This window comes from Sus scrofa, chromosome X, assembly GCF_000003025.6.
Source record: "Sus scrofa isolate TJ Tabasco breed Duroc chromosome X, Sscrofa11.1, whole genome shotgun sequence".
Taxonomy (NCBI): domain Eukaryota; kingdom Metazoa; phylum Chordata; class Mammalia; order Artiodactyla; family Suidae; genus Sus; species Sus scrofa.
Window position 1 is genome coordinate 47,091,259 of NC_010461.5, and position 6,000 is coordinate 47,097,258.

A 6,000-nucleotide genomic window follows, 5' to 3' on the forward strand; every position below is an offset into this window, starting at 1 on the left:
AAACTGTAACTGCAATGTATACATCTAAGGATGACCTGACCCCCTTGCTGTACAGTGGGAAAATAATAAAAAAAAAAATAAGAACAACGAAAAAAAGAAAGAAACTCAAATAGCTGAAAGCAAATGAAAAGATGCTCCAATCACTAGTCATTGGTGAAATACAAATCAAAACCACAAGATATCACTTTACACCCACTAGATGGCCATAAAACACACAAACAAACAAAAAACCAAAAGTAATAAATGTTGGATAAGCTGTGAAGAAATTGGAACCCTTATACATTGGGGATGTAAGATGGGGCAGCCACTGTGGAAAACAGTTTGGCGTTTCCTCAACAAGTTAAACACAGAATTACCACATGACCTACTACATACGAAAAGAATTAAAAACAGGTGTTCAAAACAAAAACTTGTACACAGATATTCATACCATCATTGTTCACAAAATCCAAAAGGTGGCAAGATCCCAAATGTCCATTTGGAATAGAAAAAAAAGTGGTATATTTGCACAACGGAATATTATTCAACCACAAAAAAAAGAATGAAGTACTGATACATGCCACAATGTGAGTGAACCTCAAAAACATGCAAAGTGAAAGAAACCAGACACAAAAGGCCATGTATTATAATTCCATTTATATAAAATAACCAAAAGAGACAAATACATAAAGACAGCAGATTAGTGGTTGCCAGGGGTTGGGGAAAAGGGGGAATGGGGAGTGACTACTTAATTGGGTATAAGGATTCCTTTTGGAGTGATGAAAATGTTTTGGAACTACATGTGCAACATCATGAAGGTACTTAATGAATTGTACACTCTAAAATGGTAAATTTTATGTTATGTAAATTTGGTCACAATGAAAGTTATAAGGCTAAAACAGAGAAAACAATTTTACTCATTTTTATTAAATTCATGAAAAAATATATACATCCTGGGAAGAAAGGGGCACTAAAGGCTCACTTTTGTAGTAAGTTAACATCAACATTTTCCAAACCAAGTATCTCATGATAAGCTCTACCAAAACAATCAAAATGGCATCAAATTCTACTTTTGAAGTTTTGAGAATTTCAGTATGAATACCTTTATAGATGTCCTTTACAATCACCAAATATCTCCTAACAGCGCCATAAATTTTATGATCTCAACAAAAATGGATGAGACCCACCCCTCTGAAACTATTCTGGCTTTTAGCCAAGAGACATAATCAAGTATATCTGCAAATAGAGCTTGTCTACTTATACTAAGATGGTTGACTGAAAAAGGAAGAGTTCTTTCTTACACACAACCTCCCCTATACACACACAAACATATGCAAAAAGGCCCTCCGTTAATTATTTTAAGTAAATTATTTGGTTAGAAATCTGATAGTAATGTAACAGTTCTCATCTTCTTCTGACTACTCTGGTTCTCTGCAACCACTGGCTTCATCATTTCCTGGCTAAATGATGGACACCAAAAGAAATGCCCCTAGGGAATTTAAATTTAAGTAAAAGTTAAGTTAAATTTAAGTTAAAAATTTAAGTTAAAGTCCACATTACAGAAATTTAACTTCTAAAACACTATAGAATAATTACATCAACGGATGTATACTTGTGATATGGGGTTCAACATTGGTCTAGAAGTCAGAACTTCAGGGCCAAACATTTATTTTTCTGAGCTTTATTTTCTCTCTCAGGTATAAAAAGGAAAACAGCTTTCTTGCCTGTTTCCCCAAAGAAGTACAGTAATAAAAATATAATTAACAAGGTGTGATAGAACCACTAAAGAGGGACACCTAACCTAGCCTGGTGGAGGATGCTGGGAAAAGGAAAAAAGGGGGAGCAAGAAAGGCTTTCAGGAATAGCTAATGACAGACGTTAGTATAAAAACAATGAATTCAAATTCTAAGAGAGGGGGAGAGAGAGCATTCCAGATTTGGGGGGGGGGGGATGGAGATCAGAAGCAAAGACAGAGACAAACAGCACAAATCTGCTTATGTTACTCCCCCTTGGTAAACAGTCAAGGGGTCCTAATTCTGCAGGATAGTTCTTCACCCCAGTCTCAATCTAAGACTCCAGCCTTATCTCATTCCACTCCGCAAATATACCTTGCTTAAACTTTCCTTCCTCAATACTTGAATGTTCTTACCCTCCAGGAACATCTGGTCCAAAACTGGGAGACCAGCTTGCTTGCTAGAGTTGGTGCAACCTTTCCAGGCTTTTATGGTGCTTTTATACTTCTACTCTACTGCTTAATACACTAAGTATTCATTTAATCTAAGAGAATATGAACATAGTATTAACTTTTATATCTAAGCTCTGGGCAGCCAAAACAAGGATTACATTCTTTCCAACATCAAAGCAAAATAAAAGAAAAAGGGCATGGGAATGTCCTCAAATCTGCAACATTTCCAAGATAAATGAATGCATGTCAGTAAAGTTTGTAAAAAGTAACCATGAAAAGTTACAAATACATAAACTATTAATCTTGACCTAGAACAGAATGAGACCATCAAAGGACATCCTTACCAAAAGATATGCAGAGAACATGTCCAAGTAATCTGCTGTAATTTACACTCACACCAAAAAGCAAGTGTTAATTTTCAAACAAGGAAAATTCAGATTAACGAAAATAATTCATGTATAATTATTTTAGTATTCAAAACTCAGCATTTTAGCTACCCTTTAATGCACGGTATCTTTCCTTTGGACAGTTGACTTTAAACAATATTTAAACTCATCAATCCAAAGGATAGAGACTGTCTAGAAGACACCTGCTGCTCTGTGTCATATTCGGAGACTCTTTAAAAGCTCTCTTGGTATTACAGATTACTATAAATGAAAAACAGGTAACATACATGCCTCCCAAAACCGAATGCAATCACCACTGTACAGATTTGCACAATTTAGAGGCTATGTATCATATAATTGTTTCAATCCACAGTAACTCTTAGGAAGGAATAGCCATACCACTTACATCTGTTTTGAGGGTTCAATTTCATTTTAAACAAGGTATATCAAATCCCAAGATAGGGAGATAACACACGTGCAGGACTTCCACCTACACCCCACTACATAAATGTTTCACCACTCTTAACTAGTCAAACAAAACCTCTTTCAGTACAGTGAAGCCACCTCACCACTTTTATCCTAACACACCATCCCCTCCCCATCCCCAACCTGTCACAGAACACACGGTTCCCAAATAATACCTCTCAATCTCCTTGAACCTAACCCACTTATACAAGCAGCCAGCAGTATCCCTCACAAGATACAGTTCTATCGACCTTCACACATCAACTGAGTCTCTAAATTAAATCTACTTTTCCTCACCCCATTACACACTGAAACCGAACTTCCAAAACCTGAAGCGATCTTCCCTCTCAACCTCACTTAATCACTCAGTCCTTTGTCAACCGTCACTCGGCCCCTACACGCAATCTCCTCACCTTCCCTGTCCCCTAGTCTCCCACCAACTCCCAAAGTTGCCACCCCCAACAAAAAAGAAAAGACAAAAAACGTACCTCAACCTCAAACCTGCCCTTCCCCACTTTCCCTGTGTGAATTTTTCTCTCCGCCTGTTGGCTCACGCGGAAAGCAGCCCCGACAAGCCTGAAGACCCGCGACCAGCCTCGTACCACACGTCTCGGCGACGGCAATCACCCTGCCCCAGTCAAGCCGCCCCCCACTAGGGCGCTTACTCCGAACAGACTCTTGGCCGCCGCTGCCTCCCTCCATTCATCCCTGGCCCATTCATCTCTCAGCCCGATCCCAGACACGCCCCCCGGCCTCCTCCCTCACTCTCAGCGTACCGGCCGGCCCGGGACCCTCACCAGATTAGAGGCTCTCGCTGAGGAAGACTCTTTTCGCTTCTCTCTCGCCCTCTTTCAAGCCTTCGCTCGCCCCTCGACGAGGCACACCACAGAACACACAGATTCACACACACCACCTCCTCCTCTATCGCCTCCTCGGACGCCGCTTACTCCCCTCCTGGATGTCTCACGCTCCGCTCCGCGTCCTGTGCGCGTGCGCGCGCTAGCGTCTCCCCGCGAGCCCACCGGACCAGCTACGGCCCGTAGGTAAAGAGCGGGCGGGGTTAGGGGAGCGGGGTACGAGCCCAAGCTCGCGCTCGCCCGGGAGCTGAGCAGGCGCACGCGTACTCCAGTCAGGGAATTCAGATGGAGAGGAGAAGAGAGGGGGGCGGAGGGGGGGCGGGACAGGGAGGGGAGAAAAGGAGAGGGGGAGGGGGCGGAGAAAGCCGACGGAGCAGCCCCAACTCCGAGCGGCCCCTATCGCTGTGAGGTGCCGAATAGCTAGCCAACTAGAGCGTAAGCACTCCTCCCCCGCCCTCCACAGCGCAGCGGGAGAGAGGGATGCGCGTCGAGAGAAAAGGGTCTCTCCTTTCTAAGAAGAAAATCTGTGAGGAGCCACGCGTGACACCTCCTGTGTGTTCAAAAGCTCTCTCTCCACGGCTGCTTTGCCCTTTTCCCCTCCAAAAAAAAAAAAAGTCCAAGCACGCACTTCTTCCTAGTTACCCACCGCCCACTCTCAGTTCTCCACAAGCCTCTAAATGCGGTCGCTCTGCCGAGATGTGGTACCCGCCAACACCTTTTCACCCGCCACCCCAACTCCCTTTTTCCAACTCTCGGCATTTCTCGCGAGACCCATACCTGCCGGCTTCGGGATTAGAAGTCGAAGCACAGATTTACAAATACCGGTCTCCCGATTACGTTGCGAGGGCAACGGCCATGGCAGGTGCCACCCTACCACCCCCAGGACCGCTGTACGCGCGCGCGGGGGCTGGGCAACAACGAAAGCGGGGATGGGAAATGGAAGCTATGAAACGGATTTTTGACGGCATGAAACCGCTAGGCCTGGGCACGTGCCCTGCGCCTCGCAGGCAGGTGCGGTGTACCCTGGGAATTGTAGTTTTTATTCCCACCTCCAGTTCCACTCCCACCTCTGCCTTACTTAGGCCTCCGGCGGAGAAGGGGATTACCGACGCCATTTTGCTGGGAACAATGGCCCTCGGCCCAGGCGGCGACGGGTGGGGGAGGGAATAATGTTTTAAGGGTTTGGCTAACCTCCCCAGGCCCCTCGGTGTCATAGCAACCCCTCAGAAGCCTGGCCACGCCCCCTCGCAGCTCCGCCGGGCTCCAAGAGTGTGCGCATGCGGAAAGTCTACCTCCCCCTGAGGCTGGCTCTCACCGTCGCCTACCGTCCACCTCCCAGAGTCTCTAGTTGGTAGTGACTACTACCTTCTTCTAGCTTTCACTACAAGTTAACCTCCGCGCAGCGGCTTTATTTAAGAACTGCTTCCTGCACTGTATCAGGCGCAGTACAGAATTGTTTCTGTCATTCTCACATGAGCAATCCTGGCTCCACAGAGGAAGAAACCGAAGCTCAGTAGGGGAAAAAGGACATGACCTGCTCAAGTTCTCACAACTGTGTATGGAAGAGTCAAAACTTGAACCCAGGTGTGCTCACTCCAGAGCCAGTGAATTTTTCAATCCCTCAGGGTGCATCTGGTGTCGCAAACCCCAAATGAAAGGCCCTCAAGCCTTAGCAGGATACCTTGAGTGTAGGAGGCTATGTGGAAAATGCCAGGCTAATATTTTCATATGCCCAGTCTGTACTAACATCTCCTCTCTCCACCATTTTCTTTTTCCTAATGTATGTCTCAGAACCTGAGCCTTTTTCAGCTTTTTTTTTTTTAAACGATATGTATTATATTTTATTTTTTATTTTATTTATTTATTTATTTATTTATTTATTTTCCCACTGTACAGCAAGGGGGTCAGGTTATCCTTACATGTATACATTACAATTACATTTTTCCCCCCACCCTTTCTTCTGTTGTAACATGAGTATCTAGACATAGTTCTCAATGCTATTCAGCAGGATCTCCTTGTAAATCTATTCTAAGTTGTCTCTGATAAGCCCAAGTTCCCAATCCCTCCCACTCCCTCCCCCTCCCATCAGGCAGCCACAAGTCTCTTCTCCAAGTCCATGATTTTCTTT

The 6,000-nt window shown here is 44.5% G+C and overlaps 1 protein-coding gene across 6 annotated transcripts in view; it reads right to left on the reverse strand.

Moving 5' to 3' along the window:
* The window catches only part of WNK3 (WNK lysine deficient protein kinase 3), a 172,679-nt gene extending 167,672 nt beyond the window's left edge, over positions 1-5,007 (reverse strand). The window contains exon 1 of one of the 6 annotated variants that reach the window (XM_013986189.2): positions 4,951-5,007. The gene's annotated coding sequence lies outside the window, so the exon portion shown is untranslated. Of the gene's footprint in view, positions 1-3,812; positions 4,105-4,500; positions 4,621-4,649; positions 4,866-4,950 lie in introns of those variants that run through there. The other 5 variants (XM_013986188.2, XM_013986187.2, XM_021079752.1 and 2 more) reach the window with 5 other exon arrangements.